The 19,950-nt window shown below is 39.9% G+C and overlaps 1 long non-coding RNA gene across 1 annotated transcript in view; it reads left to right on the top strand.

Annotated features, from left to right (window-relative positions):
• The window catches only part of LOC121105418, a 39,425-nt gene that overhangs the window by 7,332 nt on the left and 12,143 nt on the right, over positions 1-19,950 (top strand). Inside the window, exon 2 of the long non-coding RNA XR_005837923.1 lies at positions 1,278-1,379. This is a non-coding gene — a long non-coding RNA (uncharacterized LOC121105418). The remainder of the gene's footprint in view (positions 1-1,277; positions 1,380-19,950) is intronic.

Here is a 19,950-nt window from a genome sequence, read left to right on the forward strand (position 1 = left end):
AAAAAAAAAAAAAAATAGAGTCCTTTGTTGGATTTGAGGATTACAAAAAAATTTTTTTCCCACTCTGCAGCTTGCCTTTCACTCTCCTAATGGTGTCATTTGATAAACAGAAGTTCTTAATTTTAAGTAGTTCAGTTTATCATCTTTTCTTTATTGTTAGCATTTTTTAAAGATTTTATTTTTCAGTAATCTCTACACTCAACGTGGGGCTTGAACCTATAACCCCGAGATAAAGTGTTGCAAGCTCTACTGACTAAGCCAGCCAGGTGTCCCTACTGCTAGTGTTTTTTGAGTTGCATTTAAGAAATCTTTCCCTATCCACAAGGTCATGATTGAGATAGAATATATTCTTCTAAAGGATTTATTGTGTAACTTTTACATTTAGTTCCACAATACATATGGGAACTGATACTTTTGTGTGTGTTTGGTGTGAAGTAGAGATCAGACCTATTTTTTTCCCCATATGGATATATAATTGGTCCGGCACTATTTATGTATAAAACCATCCTTTCCCCACTGACGGCAGTGACACTTTTGTCATGAATTAAGTTACCATACGTATATATGGGAAGCCTCCTCTCACTAGCTCATACATATTTCAACTTCATTATTTTCTAAATTATTATAATCTTATTTAACCCAAGTAATTAACTCATAGGGATGATTATATGTTTCAAACATTTATTCATTTGTTTCTTCTTTTTGAAAACGCATATTGATTACCTACCAAGTTGCATATATTGGACCAGGCATAGTGTAGGGTAAATAGATGTTAATTTGGCTAAGATTTAATTAGCTATAATGCATTCTGATAAGTCGCAAGAAAGGACAGGGAATGTTCATTGGATACAGCAACAAGGAAATAAGTATATAGTAAGGCTTGGCACAAAAGACCTAAAACATGTTTCCTGGCCCAAGGAGTTCAAGGTCCAATGATTGAAACTGTTACTACAATACACTGTGTCAAGTGCTGTGAGAGAGAGAGGACAGTGCAGGAGCTGCCAACACAAAGAAATGTGTTACGTTTCCCAACTTCATCCCAGTATAGTGTTCACTGTCTCACACCACATCATTGCCTCTACCTCCTTCGTGAAATGATCGTGCCTCTCTGTCTCACACTGCCCTTCCTCATGCAAGTTTGAGTGTAAAAGGATAAATACAAGCAAGTAGATTTCTCTTAAATTCTCTAACAAAAACACATCTCAAACACTAAATTTAAATAAGGAGATGGACATGATTATTTTGACATGCTGAATTTATATTTGTCTTTACTTTAGGATTCAGTACTGATCAATGTATTGTGTGATTTGTATTGTGTATGGCGTTTAAAGACCATCTGTTGCGTTCACCTTGGCCAAATTCCACCGTTAACAGTTCAGGTAAGACTATGGCCCACATGTGAATTCAGAATTTTATTTAAAGCTAAACATTAGGAGTGCTTGGGTGGCTCAGTCGTTAAGTGTCTGCCTCCGGCTCAGGGAGTGATCCCGGCGTTCTGGGATCGAGCCCCACATCAGGCTCCTCTGCTGGAAGCCTGCTTCTTCCTCTCCCACTCCCCCTGCCTGTGTTCCCTCTCTCGCTGGCTGTCTTAATCTCTGTCAAATAAATTTAAAAAATCTTTAAAAAAAAATAAAGCTAAACATTATCTTTCTCAAACTCTGGTCAACATAATGCAAATATATTATTAAATAATAGTTTTTCCTGGATAACAATGGTAAGAATTATCAGTGATTCTGGTAACTGAGTTTCATCTATTTTGGGAGGGACTTGGGTGTGTATAGCAGCGAGAAATGTTAATAAATTTTTATTCCATAAGTAAGACTTATGAAATAACAGAAACCTGTACTCTGTAATATTAAAAATATATCTCTGGCGTTGTAATATAATGCTTTGAGGTTCAGTCACTTACTGAAGCACTCTTTTGAACAACGTATTTGCGTCCTGAGATACACATTTTAATTTGTAATTTTGCTCTGACATATTGGGGAGTTGGTTCACCTAAGCCTATTGAGGAAATCTGACATTTGGAAAAAGGGGACAAAACTTAAAGAGGCTCAAAGGCATCCTGAGAGGAGAAGAAAGAGAAGGAATTGGAGAAGACGGTAGATAATCTCAGCTTTCCATAAAACGCAGTTTATCGTTTGGATGCATTTCATTAACCCAAATTACTCACACTCACAAGAATGCACTTTGCTTCCGTCCTACCCCTTGTTCCCCTTAAAGCCGATGGAAATTAGGTGGCAGACTGGGAAGGTTGCCATGGTGCACTGGCTACAGGGATTTGATAGTAGTCAAGAGAAGCTCCAGAGTCCCCTCCCCCAACCGTCCAAATGTGCGCTTTTTCTTTCAAATTCTTGTCTTAACTAATTCCATAGTATAGCTAAATCAGGGTGAGATTGATAAACTAGTGAACAACAGAACAGATGCATTTATGCTGTAAGAAGTAAAATACTCAGGAATTATAACTGGTCCGTTTTTATGTAAGCACTAGCCACACAAAATGTCAGAATTCACTTTTTAAACGACTTATACAACATGCTCTCATCTTCAGGACTTGTAGTTCTTTCTGGCTTTATCCCCTCGGATGACCTGCAGGTATCTCAATTCAGTATATCTAAATGGAATTAGTTATTTTTCTCCATTACCCTCTTTAGTATTCTGTGTTCTCAATTATTCTGTATTCTCAAGATCAGTTCATTGTCATCTTTCTAGTCTACCAAGTTAGATTAAAATAATAATAACCTTACATAATAATATAACCTTATCTAACTTTGAAATAATATTTCCTCTGTGCCAGGGGCTATTCTTAGCACTTTATGTATATCAACTCTTTGGAGGTAATCCCAACTGATCAGTAAATTCTATCAATTATATTTCAAATTGTCTTAGTAAGTATTTGCAGAATGAGCAAATGACTAATTTTCTAAAGCTTGACCAATTTTATTACCCCCAAAGGGGCTAGTTCAAGGGGAAGGTGTGGTAGACTATTTAAGACTCGGTCTTTGAAGCTTCTTCTTTAAGTATTACATCTATAAATCCAAGAGCCAAACTAGTAGAGAACCCTTTGTAACATATTAGAATCATCCTCTTCACTAGTGTTTCCTAAATGTGCTGAAGTAACTAGGGTGCTAGTTAGAAATCCTGATTCCCAGTTCCTGCACCACAGAGGCTGATTCAGTAGGTCTCATTCAGTAAACAGTATTCTCTTAGAATTAACATTTGCTATTTTGGAGCTAAAGAGTTTTAATGGTTTGATTCAGTTATTTCTGAATTCTGATAACCACTGGATAAGTTGACAGAGAATGACTCTCCAGACGGTTGTAATCTTGAAAGACACACCTCCCAAATGACAGCCAGCCTAAAAAGGTGTTTTGGAAAACATTTCTCAGTCTTCATTTAGATTTAAAAATCAATTATGAGGGCACCTGGGTGGCTTAGTCGGTTAAACAGCCGACTCTTGATTTTGGCTCGGGTCATGATCTCAGGGTCCTGGGGTTGAGCCTGGTGTCAGGCTCTGCACTCAGCGGGGAGTCTGCTTGAGGATTCTCTCCCTCCCTCTCCCTCTGCCCTCCCCCCCACACAAGTAAATAAATCTTTAAAAAAAAATCAATTATGCATTTGCAGAAAAGAGGACAGGCTGTGTTTTTCTTCATCTGCCCAGCCTAAAAGATCAGTTAGGAAACATTTCTTCATTCTCCTTAAACACTGATGATGCATGTGTAGAAGAGAAAGGATTAGAAAAGGCTGTGGGTTTTTTTCTTTACCTGCTTATAAGAAAAGCTCTCTGTTACTTTAGTATACAGATTATAAGAGATATAGAGGTTTACTCAAGATAGCATGGCCTGAAATAAGCTGCCTCCGTGGAAGATTGTCTCTGGATTTAGTATATGTAATAAGCCCACTATTTTTTTTTAATGATTTCAATATTTTTAGATATGTGAGAGAGACTTCACTCTCACCCCTCATGTTACTAAGCAACATGTCATACAGTTGCTAGGAAACAGACTAGCAAGCTTGGGGGCACTTCAGTTCCCTTATCACCTTGCATAACACATGACTATACCCTAGAGAGTTTTACAGCCTTAGAGAAAAGAGAAAAAAGTCAATGGCACAAAAAAGGGTAGAAAAAGTGACAGGGGTGGGGGAATGGAATAAGGAAAAGAGCAAGGTATTTGAGAAGAGTGTGTGAGGTTGGCAGAGGACGGCTATTACACAATTTCCTCGAATGAGTCATGGAAAAACCTTAAGTTGCCAGTGCTGTACTTCATATTCTGTATGCTTCTACCTTTTCTAGAAACAAATTAGAGACTATACTTGGAAAAGAGGATCTTTCAGATAGTATTAGTGAATATTATCAGAGGGATAAAAATCTATTGCAACTTTGTAGAAGATTGCCAATTACAAACACATTAAACGAGTCACACCTTAACTTAAAATTCCAAATCAGATCTGCAGTACCATTTCACTCCCTTTCTCCCGCAAAACAGTAAAAACAGACAGAGGTTTTTAGAGAGGTTTTTAGAGAGAGGTCAGGAGGTAAGTGTTCTTGAACAAATTTAGAAGCAAAATTAATTGTCATACTGGCTCCTGGGCAGTGTGTTTCTGTACAAAATTTTAAAAATCTACTGCAAAAGAGGGAAAGAAGAAGCTGTTGTGCTTTAACCTGGAAGACTGTTGGATCTGAAATAAGAAACCAGGCTCCAGGTTTCATTGTGTGTGTGTGAAAGGTTGAGTCTTTGTGTCTCTGTGGCATTTACTGTTGCTGGCAACCAGAAAGCTCCCTAGCAATTGTTGCTAGGTCCTCCGTGCCTCTGTTTGCCTGAAACCTTGATCAGTGCCAGAAACACAAGAGATACAAATCATTGCACAAAATCCAGTGCCCATTATCCCCAGTAGTCCTGCCACAAACAGTCTGTCTTGTGTTCAGTGAAAATCAGTGTAAAATGGAGACTTCACGCCAAGAGTTCATCCTCAGTATCCTCTCCATGAATGCCTGTTCTTTCAGCACGGGGCACTGAGAGAACACTGGAGAATGGTGTAATTAAAATAAAATTTATATTCTGCTGTCAGCAGCTTTAACTAAATGCATAACCGTCTGAACGAGGCACACAGACAAGAAGGATTTTGTCAGATTTAGGTAACTTCCAGTTCTGAGGGCCCATCATGTTTGATTGACAGCTTGAGATCACCTTAGACACCACAGAAGTCATGGTACAAAGGATGGTACCATTTTAAATAGGAGTCCAGAGATTCTGGTAAAGACCCATGTCAGGATCATCCCCAGAAATAACCTACATCATCTCTTGAAATTAAACATTGGCTCTTAGGTGAGCTTCACCGACCAGTACAACCTACTTACTCATGCCGTCCTGTACAAATATAGACCTCAAATTTTGCTTCCTGGGTATCTCCTACCCAGATGTAGACAGTTATAGCTCTGAACTTACCCGGAAACATTGCAAATCCAGGCTGAGATTTTGAAAAGATTGATGCTGAGATGACATAAATATCTCCTTCCATCAGGCATCTAGCTGCCAAAAACAGGTCTGAAGAGATCATTATTGTGATTCTTACTAATTTTTGAGCACCTTATCAAGGCTAACTATTATATTATCTAATCTAATCCTCAAAATAATTCTTAGGGGTAGGTACAGTTATATTTGTTTTATTCCTCCATTGAGGAAATGGAGGTTCAGAGAAGTTAGATAATATGCCCAAGGTCTCTCACAGCTAATGAGTGACAAAATGAAAATTCACACCTGGACCAATCCGCCTCTGGCGTTTGACTTTGAACCACTACTGTATGCATACAGTTTAATAGAGAATGCTTTTTATATGGGAATAAATTGTGTAGGACATCACAAATGTGTCAAAGTAAAGAGTATGGGTTCTGGGGTCTCTCTGTCCCCTTATGGGGTAGTTGAGACTCAGAATGTCTGCTCCCTCTGGGGTTGGCTTTTCCATAAAGGCCCCAACCCACCCGCCAGAACCTTGCAATGGCCCATCGTTGCCTTTCCCCAAATCTAGATAATTCAGTATGTAATAACACTCCATGGGGTCTTTAGATGAGTGGCTCAGATTGGGCTCTGCAATACCAACCCAGCCAACTTGGTAGTCCTTTCTCAACATGAGGCAAAGACTTGCCCCTAAAGCCTTTCTGCATTTATCTGATCTCCTCTTCTCATTTCCTTACTAATAAGAACAGGAGATCATTTTTAGGGACTGTGTGATCTGAATTTGAATTTAGAAAAGAACGCCTTTTCAAAAGCACCACTTTGGAAAGCTGTCACAGTTTACATTATCCAGAGCTTTGATCTGTGCCTTGGAGTCACATTGTCTCATCATCTTCATTTTAGAGTAAAATCTTTCCTTTTCCTTTGCATAACCGAAAAGTCCACTGAATTGGTATTTTCAGAACAAAGAAACATTTGATAGTTACAAACGCTTTCATTCTTACCTACACACTGGGCCAAGAACATGCAATAATCCCGTGTGGATGGAGCGCTGTGTACCTCTTTTCAGCTCTGTATTCAGTGACATCACATTGGTAGCTTGAAACTGGTCATGATGGGAGCGTTTACACCATGTAAATTGGTGTAATTTATTTATTTGAGAGAGAGAGAGAGAACACGAGCAGAGGGTAGAGGCAAAGGGAGAAGGAGATGCAGGCTGCCCACTGAGCAGAGAGCCCAATGTAGGACTCAATCCCAGCACCCTGGGATCATGACCCGAGCCAAAGGCAGAGACTTAACCAACAGAGCCACCCAGGCATCCCAACACTTAGGTTATTTCTAATAATTTTTAAACAATATATACAATACCAATCAGTATTTTTTGAACTTTAGACCATTGACCCATTGTAAAAAATACATTTGTGTTCATATTATACACCCCAAAGTAATAATCTTACTATGCATAATATTCTCTGATATTTTCTGTCCTATTCTATTTCACTTTTTAAATGCTGGTCATAATCAATTCACTAAATTGATTTCTTGACATACTAATGAATGGTAAACCTACTGTTTGAAATTCACTGTAGTAAATTTTTGTATATGTGGCCCTGTGCCATGGTTTGGTTTACTACTGGTATTTTATTTTATTTTTTTAAAAGATTTATTTATTAACTTGAGAGAGAGAGAGAGAGCAAGGGAGAGGGGCAGAGGGAGAGAGAATCCCAAGGAGACTTGGTGCTGAGTGAGGAGCCCACCATGGGGCTCAATCTCACGACCCTGAGATCATGACCTGAGCCAAAACCAAGAGTCAGACACTTAACTAACTAACTGCACCAGCTGGGTGCCCCCTAGCATTCTATTTTAGAGTAGAATTAACGGTATTTTATTTCCTTTCCAATTACCCTATGGTCTAATGGCAAAGTCACTTGAAGATGGACATATGATTTTAAAAGATGCAAGGGGCAATGGAAGTCTGAGCTAGGCTGGTGGCAGTAAAAATGGAAAGGAAGAATCTAATGTGAGAGTTTTAGAAGAAGATTTTGACGATTTGACAGGACATGAGTGACTAGTGTCCCTCCCCAGATGATACAATTAGTTATGTCCTAAGGGTCCAGGCTGGGCAGAGGTGAGATGTAGAGTATGGAGCCATGGGTCAATAGCCAGATATAATGGTGTATCAAGTTTCCAGGCTAGTGGTGCTAAGGTTAGCACATTCTAAAGCTGAATTGCTAAATCCAAATGGTTGAAACAAGAAGAGAAGAGAAGACACGAAGCAAGCAAGTTAGAGACCCAGGAGAGTTCCTGCCTACAGAAGTTCTAATGATCTGAGAAGGCAGTAGTAAGGTGAGTCTTGAGGAAAAGTCAAGCAAATGATTCCTGTCTATGGGTCTGAGTGTTCCTTGAGAGTTTAAGATTAAAAACAAATGCCTGGAACCCTATCACACCTGCTAGGATGGCTATGATAAAAACGCAGATCATAACAAGTGTTGATGAGGATGTGGAGAAATTGGAATCCTCATACACCACTGATGGGACTGTTAAATGGTGCAGCCACTTTGGAAAATAGTTTGGCCATTCCTCGCAAAGTTAAACACAGAGTTAGCAGATGACTCGGCAATTCCACTCCTAGTTATATACCCAAGAAAAGAAAACATATGCCCACATAAAAGCTTGTAGACAAATGTTCATTACAGCATTATCCATAACAGCCAAAAAGTAGAAACAACCTAAATGCTTGTCAACTGATGAATGAACAAATAAATTATGGTATATCCTTACAAAGGAATATTATTCAACAATAAAAAGGAATGATATGCATGTTACAATAGAGATGAACTTTTTTTGGAATCTGTCAACACTGATTTATTTATTCAACAAGTATCTTGAACCGTTCCACACATTATCCTCCCCTCTCAGCCCTTATTCATATTCTTTTTTTTAAAGATTTATTTATTTGAATGTGCGAATGTGGGCGGGGGAGGGGCAGAGGGAGAGAGAGCCTTAAGCCGACTCCGCGCTGAGTGCGGAGCCCGACTCCAGGCTCTATCTCACGACCCTGAGATCACGAAACGAGCCAAAACCAGAGGCTTAACTGACTGAACCACCCAGGCATCCCTTAATCATATTCTTATACAGCATTTACAGCTACCTGAAGATTATCTATCTATCTATCTACAAGTAGTTTGTGACTCCACAAGAATGTAGTTTTTTAAAATTGTTTTTAATTTTAATCCCAGTGTAGTTAACATACAGTGTTATGTTAGTTTCAGGTGTATAATATAGTGATTCAAAAATTCTGTGCAGTACTCAGTGCTCATCATGATAAGTGTGCTCTTAATTTTCCTCTCCTAGTTCACCCCTCCCCCAACCACCTCCCCTCTGGTGACCATCGGTTCGTTCTCTATAGTTAAGAGTTCTTGGCTCACCTCTAGAGATGAACTTTGAAAGCGTGCTGCTAAGCAAAAGAAGCTGGACATAAAAGGCCACATATTGTATGATTTCATTTATGTAAAGTGCACAGAATAGGCAAATTCATAGAGACATAAAGTAAATTAGTGGTTGCCTGGGGCTGGCAGGGAGAGGGTATGTGGGAAGAAGTTGGAGAAAATGGGGATCGACAGCTAGTGTGTACAGGATTTCTTAGTGGGTGATGAAAGTAATCTAAAATTGATTATGGTGATGGTTGTGCAACTCTGTGAATATACTCACAACCATGACATTGTGCATTTTAACTGGGTGAAGTGTATGGTACATTAATTATATGTGAATAAAGCTTCTTAAAAAAAAGATTATAGCCATGAAAAAAAATTATTGCCTGGTTCTGTTCACTGAATAGAAAGAATAATATCCCAGTAGCAAAGAACTCCCTTAGCACCAAGATAGTGAGTTTTAAAAACTATTCCCAAGTCATGAAGGAGGTTCAGGTATCTCAGAATAGACTGTGAGAAAAGAATCTAGCTGCAATACAAATGTATGAAAAACCTCACTGAAGAGGATAGGGAGAAAAAGTGCTGATCCAAGTCACTTTGGAAATGAATGGAATCTAGAAGACTAAAGGCAAAAAGAACTGTAGATAAGTCCCGTACTCTAGGCAATAAAGTTGTTTGCCCCGAGGGTACAAGTTAACAATCCGAAACCACTATATATCTACTGGAAGTGAACAATTAAGTATATGGATGGTGGATGGTGGGAGCCAAGTTTCTTTCTTACTGTTGGAGTTGGAGGTTACAGACAAGCAAGAGGAGAAAGTTAAAGTGTGATAATGGATTAAAGTTGGGGGCATCAGTAAGAACCCCTGTTTAGCTTACTATACATTTAATAGTTACATGTAAAATATTAATAAATATGTGTGTATACACACAGGTTAGTATACATACATAAATTGCTTTTCTCTGCCAGCTGAAAATGTGTAGAACCAATGACACCCCAACAGTCACAGCACCCCTATCTTTTCTCTCTCTCTCTTTCTTTCTTTCTTTCTTTCTTTCTTTCTTTCTTTCTTTCTTTCTTTCTTTCTTTCTTTCATACTCTTATCTCCAGTGTGGGGCTTGAACTCATGACTCAGAGATGGAGAGTCACATGCTCTACTGACTGAGCCAGCGAAGTGCCCCCTAATCCTGTGTTTCTTTCTTTCTTTTTACTTTTAAGATTTTATTTTTAAGTAATCTCTACACCCAATGTGGGGCTAGAACTCACAACCCTGAGATCAAGAGTCACACACTCCACCAACTGAGCTAGCTGGGCTCCCTGACCTATCTTGTGTTTCTAATAACATTTTCCAATAAAAGGAACCAGAGCTCCTTGGAGAAGTGACTGATTCTAGAACTAAGGCAAGAAATATGCAAGATGATCCTGGAGCATCTTATAGTGCCAGAAAGTAATGAATTGCTCAAAAGATCCCAGAATGACAAGGGATGTCAAAGGGACTGAGGAGACAATTGAAAAGAGCCCAATGGTCAAAGCTGGAGCAATTTCAGCAACAAATAAATGAAGTAGTACCAAATTAAGACCTGGAATATGAAATATTTATGCATACATACTGATATCAATTAATTAATTAATTAGTGGAGGTGAATCAACAAAGCTCTCATACAGAAGAATTTCAAATAATTTATGTGGATACGCAACCTTAAGGAAATGGAGTGTAATTTACCACTCCTTAAGTGTGGGTTGTGCGTAACAGCTTCCTTACAAGGATTACGGTATGAAAAGGGAGGAGAAGAATAACTTTTTTTAAATTATATTTTTAATTTTAATTCCAGCATAGTTAACATAAAGTGTTATATTAGTGTCAGGTGTACAATATAGTAATTCACAACTCCATACATTAGTCAGTGCTCATCATGACAAGTGTTCTCTTGAATCTCCATCCCGTATTTCACCCATCCCCCTACCAACCTCCCCTCTGGCAACCGTCAGTTTGTTCTCTACAGTTAAGAGTCTGTTTTGGGATGCCTGGGTGACTCATTTGGTTAGGAGTCTGCCTTCGGCTTGGGTCATGATCCCAGGGTCCTGGGATTGAGTCCTGCATCGGGTTCCTTGCTCAGTGGGAAGCCTGCTTCTCCCTCTGCCTGCTGCTCCCCTTGCTTGTGCTCTCTCTCTCTCTGACAAATAAACAGAAAAAATCTTAAAAAAAAAAAAAGAGTCTGTTTCTTGGGTTGTCTGTATGTCTCTCTTTTTTCTTTTGCTCATTTGTTTTGTTTCTTAAATTCCACATATGGGTGAAATCATACAGTATTTGTCTTTCTCTGACTTATTTTACTTAGCATTATAGGCTCTAGCTCCATCCGTGTTGTTGCAAATGGCAAGATTTCATCCTTTTTATGGCTGAATAGTATTCCATCATGTACGTATACTACATCTTTTTTTTTTTTCAAGATTTTATTTATTTATTTGACAGAGAGAGACACAGCCAGCAAGAGAGGGAACACAAGGAGGAGGAGTGGGAGAGGAAGGAGCAGGCTCCCAGTGGAGGAGCCCGATATGGGGCTCGATCCCACGACTCTGGGATCACGCCCTGAGCTGAAGGCAGATGCTTAACGACTGAGCCACCCAGGCACCCCCATATACTACATCTTTATCCATTCATCCACTGATGAACACTTGGACTGTTTCCATAATTTGGCTATTATAAATAATGCTGCTATAAACATAGGGGTGTATGTATCTCTTTGAATTGGTGTTTTTGTATTTTGGGGGTATATATCTAGTAGTGTGATTACTGGATTGTAGGGTAGTTCTATTTTTAATTTTTGTGGAACCTCCATACTCTTCCACAGTGGCTGTACCAGTTTGCATTCTCACCAACAGTGCAAGACAGTTCATTTTTCTCCACATCCTCACCAACACTTTGATTTTACCCATTGATAGGTGTAAGGTGATATCTCATTGTGGTTTTGATTTGCATTTCCCTGATGATGAGTGATGTTGAGCACCTTTTCATGTGTCTTTTGGCCATCTGTATGTCTTTGGAGAAATGTCTGTTCATGTCTTCTGCCCATTTTTTATTTGGATTACTTGTTTTTGGGGTATTGAGTTATATCAGTTTTTTAAATACATTTTAGATATGAACCCTTTATTAGAGATGTCATTTGCAAATATCTTCTCCCATTAAGTAGGTTATCTTCTAGTTTTGTTGATTGTTCCCTTTGCTCTGCAGAAGCTTTTTATTCTGGTGTAGTCCCAATAGTCTGGTTTTGCTTTCATTTCCCTTGCCTCAGGAGACATCTAGAAAAATGTTGCAATGGCTGATGTCAGAGAAATTGCTGCTTATGCTCCCTCCTAGGATTTTTATGGTGTCAAATCTCACATTTAGGTCTTTAATCCATTTTGAGTTTCTTCTTTTGTATGTAAGAAAATGGTCCAGTTTCATTCTTTTGCATGTGGCTGTCCAGTTTTCCCAACACCATTTGTTGAAAAGACTGTCTTTTTCCCATTGGATAGTCTTTCCTCCTTTGTTGAAGATTACTTGGCCATATAATTATGGGTTCATTTCTGAGTTTTCTATTTTCTTCCATTGATCTATGTGTCTATTTTTGCAGTACCATACTGGTTTGATTACTACAGCTTTGTAATGTAACTTAAAGTCCAGATTTGTGGTACTTCCAGTTTTGTTTTTCTTTTTCAAGATTGCTTTGGCTACTCAGGGTCTTTTCTGGCTTCACACAAATTTTAGGATTGTTTGTTCTAGTTCTGTGAAAAATGCTGTTGGTATTTTGGTGGGGATTTTATTAAATCTGTAGATCGCTTTTGGTAGTACAGACATTTTAGCAACATTTTTTTCTTCCAACCCATGAGCATGGAATGTCTTTCCATTTCTTTTTTTTTTTTTTTTTTTTAAGATTTTTTTTTATTTATTTATGTGACAGAGAGACAGCCAGCGAAAGAGGGAACACAGCAGGCGAGTGAGAGAGGAAGAAGCAGGCTCCCAGCGGAGGAGCCCGATGTGGGACTCGATCCCGGAACGCCGGGATCACGCCCTGAGCCGAAGGCAGACGCTTTAACGACTGCGCTACCCAGGCGCCCCTGTCTTTCCATTTCTTTGTGTTATCTTCAGTTTCTTTCATCTATGTTTTCTAGTTTTCAGAGTATAGGTCTTTCACCTCTTTGGTTAAGTTTATTCCTAGGTACTTTACGACTTTTAGTGCAATTTTAAATGGGATTGTTTTCTTAAATTCTCTTTCTGCTGCTTATTATTAATGTGTGAAAGTGCAACAGATTTCTGTACATTGATTTTATATCCTATGACTTTACTGAATTCATTTCTCAGTTCTCGTAGTTTTTTGGTGGAGTCTTTAGGGTTTTCTATATATAGCATCATGTCATCTGCAAATAGTGAAAGTGTTACTTCTTCTTACCAATTTGGAATGCCTTTTTATTGCTTTTTGTTCTTGGATTGCCATGGCTAGGACTTCCAGTACTATGTTGAGTAAAAGTGGTGAGAGTGAACATCCCTGGCTTTTTCCTGATCTTAGGGGGAAAGCTCTCAGGGTTTTTCATATATGGCCTTTATTATGTTGAGATACTTTCTCTCTAGACCTACTTCATTGAGGATTTTTATCATGAATGGATGTTGTACTTTGTCAGATACTTTTTCTGCATCTATTGAAATGATCATATGATTTTTTATCCTTTCTCTTAGTGATGTGATGTATCACATTGATTGATTTGTGAATTTTGAACCACCCTTGCATCCTAGGAATAAATCCCACTTGATCGTGATGAATGATTTTTTTTTAAAGGGGGACAGAGGGAGAAGGGTGGGAGGGACAGAGGAAGAGGGGAGAGAGAGAATTTTAAGCAGGCTACACACCCAGCACAGAGCCCAACTTGGGGCTGGATCTCACAACCCATGAAATCATGACCTGAGCCAAAATGAAGACTCAGATGCTTAACAGACTAAGCCACCCAGGTGGCCCCCTTTTTTTTATGAATGATTTTTTGAAATTTATTGTTGGATTTGGATTGCTAGTATTTTGTTGAGGATTTTTGCATGTGTTCATCAGAGGTATTGGCCTGTAGTTCTCTCTTTGTGGTGTCTTTGTCTGACTTTGGTATCAGGGTGATAGTGGCCTCCTAGAATGAATTTCAAAGTTTTCCTTCCTCTTGTACTACTTAGAATAGTTAGAGAAGAATACATATTAACTCTTCTTTAAACATTTGGTAGAATTCACCTGTGAAAACATTTGGTCCTGGAATTTTGTGACAAAAAAAAATACAAGTTAAGCTGTCACAACCTGAACCCACCCATGAGTTTTAGCATCACTAAGATAACCTTGGATAACCAGCAATTGTGCCTTCTGCTGTGATGCAGTATGAAGCATACAGTGCCACCTATGACATAGATCCTTGAGCCTGAATCTAATCAAGCATTAGAGCTAACTTCTAATTTACAGGAAATATGGGAAATAGAGGAGTAAGTTAAATAAACCACTAAGAAGCAAATAAAGAATGGCCGAGGGGTGCCTGGATGGCTCAGTTGGTTAAGCATCTGACTCTTGATTTTTGCTCAGGTCATGATGTCAGGGTTGTGAGATCTAGCCCTGCATGGGGCTAAGTGCTAAGCTTGGAGCCTGCTTAAGATTCTCTCTCTCTCTCTGCCCCTCCCTGCCAACTCTCCAGCGTGTACATAAGCTCTCTCTCTCTAAAAAAAAAAAAAAAAAAGAATGGCCCATACTCTTAATTTATTTTTCTTTTAATTATTCAGCAAGACAACGGCCTGGGGATAAAAGAGAAAGGGAATGGTTTTAGATTAAAAGAGATAAGAGTCATCGCCGAAATAATATGTTCCCTTTCTCTGGGACCTCATTGAAACAAACCAATTATAAAAATAAAAGTTTTGAGATAATCAGGGAAATTTGAATATGAACCAAGGAATTGTTGTTTATTGATTAGATATGATAATGACATTGAGGTTATGTAAGAAAATGTCCATATTTGTTAGAGATGGATCCTGAAGTGTGCAGAGGTAAAACGATATGAAGTCTGCTTTAAAATAATAAAGAGGGGCACCTGGATGGCTCAGTCGGTTGAGCATCCAACTCTTGATTTCAGCTCAGGTCACCGTCTCAAGGTCGTGGGATCGAGCCCGAATTGGGCTCCATGGTCAGTGTGGAGTGTGCTTGTCTCTCTCCCTCTGCTCCTCCCCGCCCCGCTCAGATGTGTGTGCTCTCTCTCCAATAAACAAACAAACAAATAAATAAATAAATAAAATCTTTTTAAAAAAATAAAATAATAGAGAAAGGGCTAGATGAAGCAAGTGTTGCAAAATCTTGATAATTGATGAATCTGGGTGATAGTTAATTATACTATTCTCTCTACTTTTGAATATGTTTGAAAAATATTCATTAAAATATTTGAAAAGCAAGTTGCAGCAAACATACAACATATTTCATTTTGATAGGATTCAAAGCCAGTGCGGTGGGCTCTATGATGCATTGCCCGGATCTCCCTTTATAGGGGGTTATTGCTCTCGCTGTGGTGAGATGCACTCAGCTGTTAGCCCCTACAGAGACTGCTTCAGCTGCAGAGAGCTGCCCACCCAAGGTCATGCCCCTTCCTCGGGTGGCTTGGTCCAATGACACTGATGTGGCAGTACAAAGCCCTGGCCATCTCAGCCCGATGTGAGGCACCTCTGAAAAGCCACTCTTGCCCCAGAGCAACCCATGGGATTGGCCACGGCAGCTGTTAGGCCTGTACCACAACTTGTCTTATCCCTTTGCTTAGTTCTACTTCCTTGCCCTCCCTTCCCTAGATATAGATCCCCAATATATTAATGAATATTAATAAATATCATACTTGCTAAACTCCATCTCAGAGTCTGCCTCCCTGTGAACTTGATTTGTGATAGTCTAATGAGGTGAAATGTGTCCCCCCACTAAAATTTGTATGTTGAAGTCCTAACCTCCAGGACTTCAGAATGTGATCTTATTTAGAGACAGAGTCTCTAATGAGATAATCAAGTTAAAGTAAGGCTGTTAGGGTGGGCCCTAGTCCAATATGACTGGTATCCTTATAAAAAGGGAAAATTCGGACACAGAAACAGAAACCATAGAAGGAAGGTGATGCAAATAGACACAGGGAGAAGACAGCCGCCTCCAGCCAAGGAGAGAGCCTAAAAGAGCTCCTTCCCTCACAGCCCTGGGAAGGAGCAAATGCTGCCAACACCTTGATCTCAGCTTCCAGAACCGTGAAGCAATGAATTACTATTGTTTAAAGCACCCAGTGTGTGCCACTTTGTTATGACAGTCCTAGCAAACGTATATAGACAACAAGCAGAACTAAATATGTCTAGAAATGTGTATGTATGTAGAAAAACTATCAAAAAAAGCAAAAGAATAAGAAGCACAATCTTCTGTGGGGGAGTCCAGGGTGCCATGCAGGGGAAACAGCGAGTTTCATCAGTTTGTGGTGGTCTCTTCTTGACATGCTAGTGGTTTCATGAATACTGGTTGGTTATTTTTTGTTTTTTGTTTTTTGTTTTTTTAAGTAGGCTCCACACCCAACGTGGGGCTTGAACTCACAACCCCCAAATCAAGAGTCGCACATTTCACGGACCAAGCCAGCCAGGTGCCCCTCACGAATACTCATTTTATTATTATGCTTTAAAATAAATTCTTATGTTTATATAAAATATTCGTTAACCTAAAAAAAAGTCATAAATAACCAGCCTGAACTGTGGGAAGATGTGCAAAGTTCTCTTGCAGAGTTTGGTGTTATAAGTGAAGGAAGTAGGAGCAAACACAGAAATCGGTTTCTCCTCATAGGGACCAAAGTGTGGATAGGAGACTTTCTTTGGTAATATTCACTTCTGGTCCCTCTGGACCTCTTTCATGGCCAGTGGAATGTGACAGAAGGAAAAAAAAAAACCCACACTTTCATTTTTCATGCCCAGGAAACATGTTGTTCATTTGAACTCAACAATGGATTGGCTGAAGTGACTAATTTCTGTAGTTTTGAGACCGGAGTCAGCAGATTTCTTTAATTCCAACATTGACTGCAGCAGGAAATAATGTGCTTGACCTCATTCTCCGTCTTGCCGGAAAGTAGGATTAATGTTGGCCTCAGAACAGTAGTATGAGGCTTAATGTTTCACAGGAGGTTTTGGACGAGAGGTGTTTAAGGAATCCGACCTGTTTGGGCCGTAAGTGAGATTGGCTGTTTTCTCGTTTCACTAAACAGAAATTCTATTTTGTTCTTCCTTTCGTATCGGCCTGGTGCCTGGTACTCCCTCAGAGGCCCATAGATCTAGCCCTGTCACCTTTCGGGGAAAGTTATTAGGGTGTCTGAAGCCACAGCCAGGTCCACCATTGCCCTGCTGCCCCCTGGGCCGCGTGGCCCTCCTGGGGGGTGTGCCTTCCCGGCAGCTCGGGGAAGGAGCCCTCCTTCAGCAGCTAACGCTTGCCGTCCGCAGGAAGATCGCGAGGGCTGAGCGGCTTCAGAAAAGACAATTAGCCTAAGGTGGGAAAGCAGTCCGGTCTCAGAACCTGGCAGCTAAAGGGCCTGGAACTCCACTGACACATCGGAATGTTTGAGAGTAAGGAAAGGAGAAAATGGGCCGTGGCTTCAGCGGACATTGAAAAACTATTTGCCCAAAGCAGCAATCATGTCTTTTTTTTTTTTTTTTTTTTTAACCTGAGGTAAAGGACATGGTTGAAGCTCTTCTCAGAAACAGGTGGGATTGAGGAGATTTATTTATGACTTACTGGAAGCACAAAGAGAAGCTTTTATTGTTGATAGCTAGGCTGGGTGGATGCCAGGAGACACATCCCAGAGGACTGTGCTGCCAAGGACTGACACACAAAGAGCTGACCTAGTCCTTTTTTATGCTGACTGCTTGCTCAGAAATTATATCAGAGAGCGGTAGTGAAAGACCCAGTGTGATTTGGAACAATTATGGAGACTGTAGAGTGATCCTAATTCCAAGAAACCATTTGAAGGGACATAGAGAAGCCGTATATTCATTACGTGGACTACTGTTCAGCTCGTGTAGGAATACTGCCTTGAGACAGCTCCGCATGGCCGGGAGTTCAGTATCAGCCTCCTTCCTCCTCCTTTGAAACTACAGATTTAAATTCAACCTTTCAGCAAATGCCTCCTAGACACCTCCAGAGGGGAAAAAAATCTAAGTAACACATCATTGTAACCAATAGTTTTAAGCTTGGGAGTATTTTTCAGATTCTGGAATGAAAGTCAGAGCGAGAAAGGGGCAGGGTGTGCATGAGAGGATGGCTTGGGAGGAAGGAAGAAGGAAGGAGCGGGGAGAGGAAAAGATGGATCTTTTAGGGAAATAGCAATCCAAAATGCAGAATAAGTCATAGATTTTCTTCGAGTCAACAGAACCATAGAATGTTAGGGCTGGAAGGAGCTTTAGAGATGTTTCCCTGGTCATCTTATTGATGAGGAACCTTGGACCGGGAAAGTGAACTGACCTGTTCAAAGAGGCAGAGCCAGGAGATGGCAGAACCAGGCTGGAAACTAGGTGTATTCACTGTTCTCACGACACCCCTGGCCTCCCACCATGTCTGCATCTGATTCCCACCTTGCCTGATAGCTGTGACCTCTCATTCATCACTTTAAGAGCTTTGGACAAGGGGAATAGTCAGCTGTTGGGATTGTGATTCAATGCAACTGCCTTCTAGCCTCTGTGTCTCGTATCTTCACAATGTAAAATAAATAAATCGATTCTGTTTTCAACCAACTCGTTTTTCATTTGCAAGATGTTTCATTTGGAAAATATGACACATTTAAAAGACGCAGAATAACCCCAAAGAATTGCTTTACAATGCAATTCACATTCTATGATCTTTTATGATATGGATCCTACACATGGCCCACGACCATCCAGGTAGTATCAGCTGCTGTATTCTCCCATTCCTCCCCTCCAGCAATACTTTGTTTTCTCCATAGTACCGTGAGTCCCACGGATTTCACCAAGGTGAGGCCCATGGGACTTTGGCTCTTCCAAATAAGCTAGTTGAAGCTATTTAGTTTGTAGAGTATTTGGGGGAGGGGCATGAATGGTAATTGGTATGATATAAAATATAATAACAGTGTGTGTCTGGAGCTCAGCCTCGGGTCTTTAATTACCTTCTTCTCACCTTTATCATTGTCTTGCCCTCCACGAGACACACTGTCGCCTCAACTACCAACAGGCCAATACAGAAATTCTTATGTTTGTTTCCTTGAGGTGTACACGATCCAAACCGGAAAACTACACATATGGGGACTCTAGTATGGATTCTTAGCAGATGACTGCTACTCGGCACCCAGAATACTCCAGGCATCTGAGTTCTATCTTGCCATCTAATGTTCATCCCCTGTTTCCTTGGAAGATGAGGGAGATTTGCCTCTTGATTTCCTCACCTGGACACCAGCACCCAGGCAAGGGAATACATGCAGGGCAACGGTGAGATGCTCCCCCAAATTTGGGAGGTAAAATTATCTTGATAAATGTTTAAAAATAACTATTGCCTCTACAAAAACACAATTTTTGTCTCAAGACAGAAGATTCTGAATCTCCTAGGCATCTAAAAGAGATTTATATGCAACCCACTAAATCAGCAAAAATTAATTTGGGGGCATCTACTCAGTGTTCAATGTTATGCTAAGCAACGTGGGGGATGATAGTGTTAGCTAATGTTTACTGAGTTCTTATAACGTGCCACGTATCTGCTGAGCACCGTCTATGAGTTGTTACATCTAGCTGTATAGCCACTCCTGTGAGATAGCTATTTTTATTAGCTCCATTTTAAATTTTAGTAACTAAGAAAGGAGGTAAGCCGTTTGCCCGATGTCCCATAGCTGACAAGCAGGAGAGCCAGGATTTGAGCATAGTCTGCTTCCAGAACTTATGATTTGAAAGAAGTATAACTCATGGTTCCTACCCCCAATAAATTTATAATCTAGTTGGGGGAAACATGACTAACACACATTAAAACAAGAGTAAATTATGTTAGATGAGCATGTATAATTAAATGCTAAATTGGATGCTATT

This window comes from Ursus maritimus, unplaced genomic scaffold, assembly GCF_017311325.1.
Source record: "Ursus maritimus isolate PB19 unplaced genomic scaffold, ASM1731132v1 scaffold_26, whole genome shotgun sequence".
NCBI lineage: Eukaryota > Metazoa > Chordata > Mammalia > Carnivora > Ursidae > Ursus > Ursus maritimus.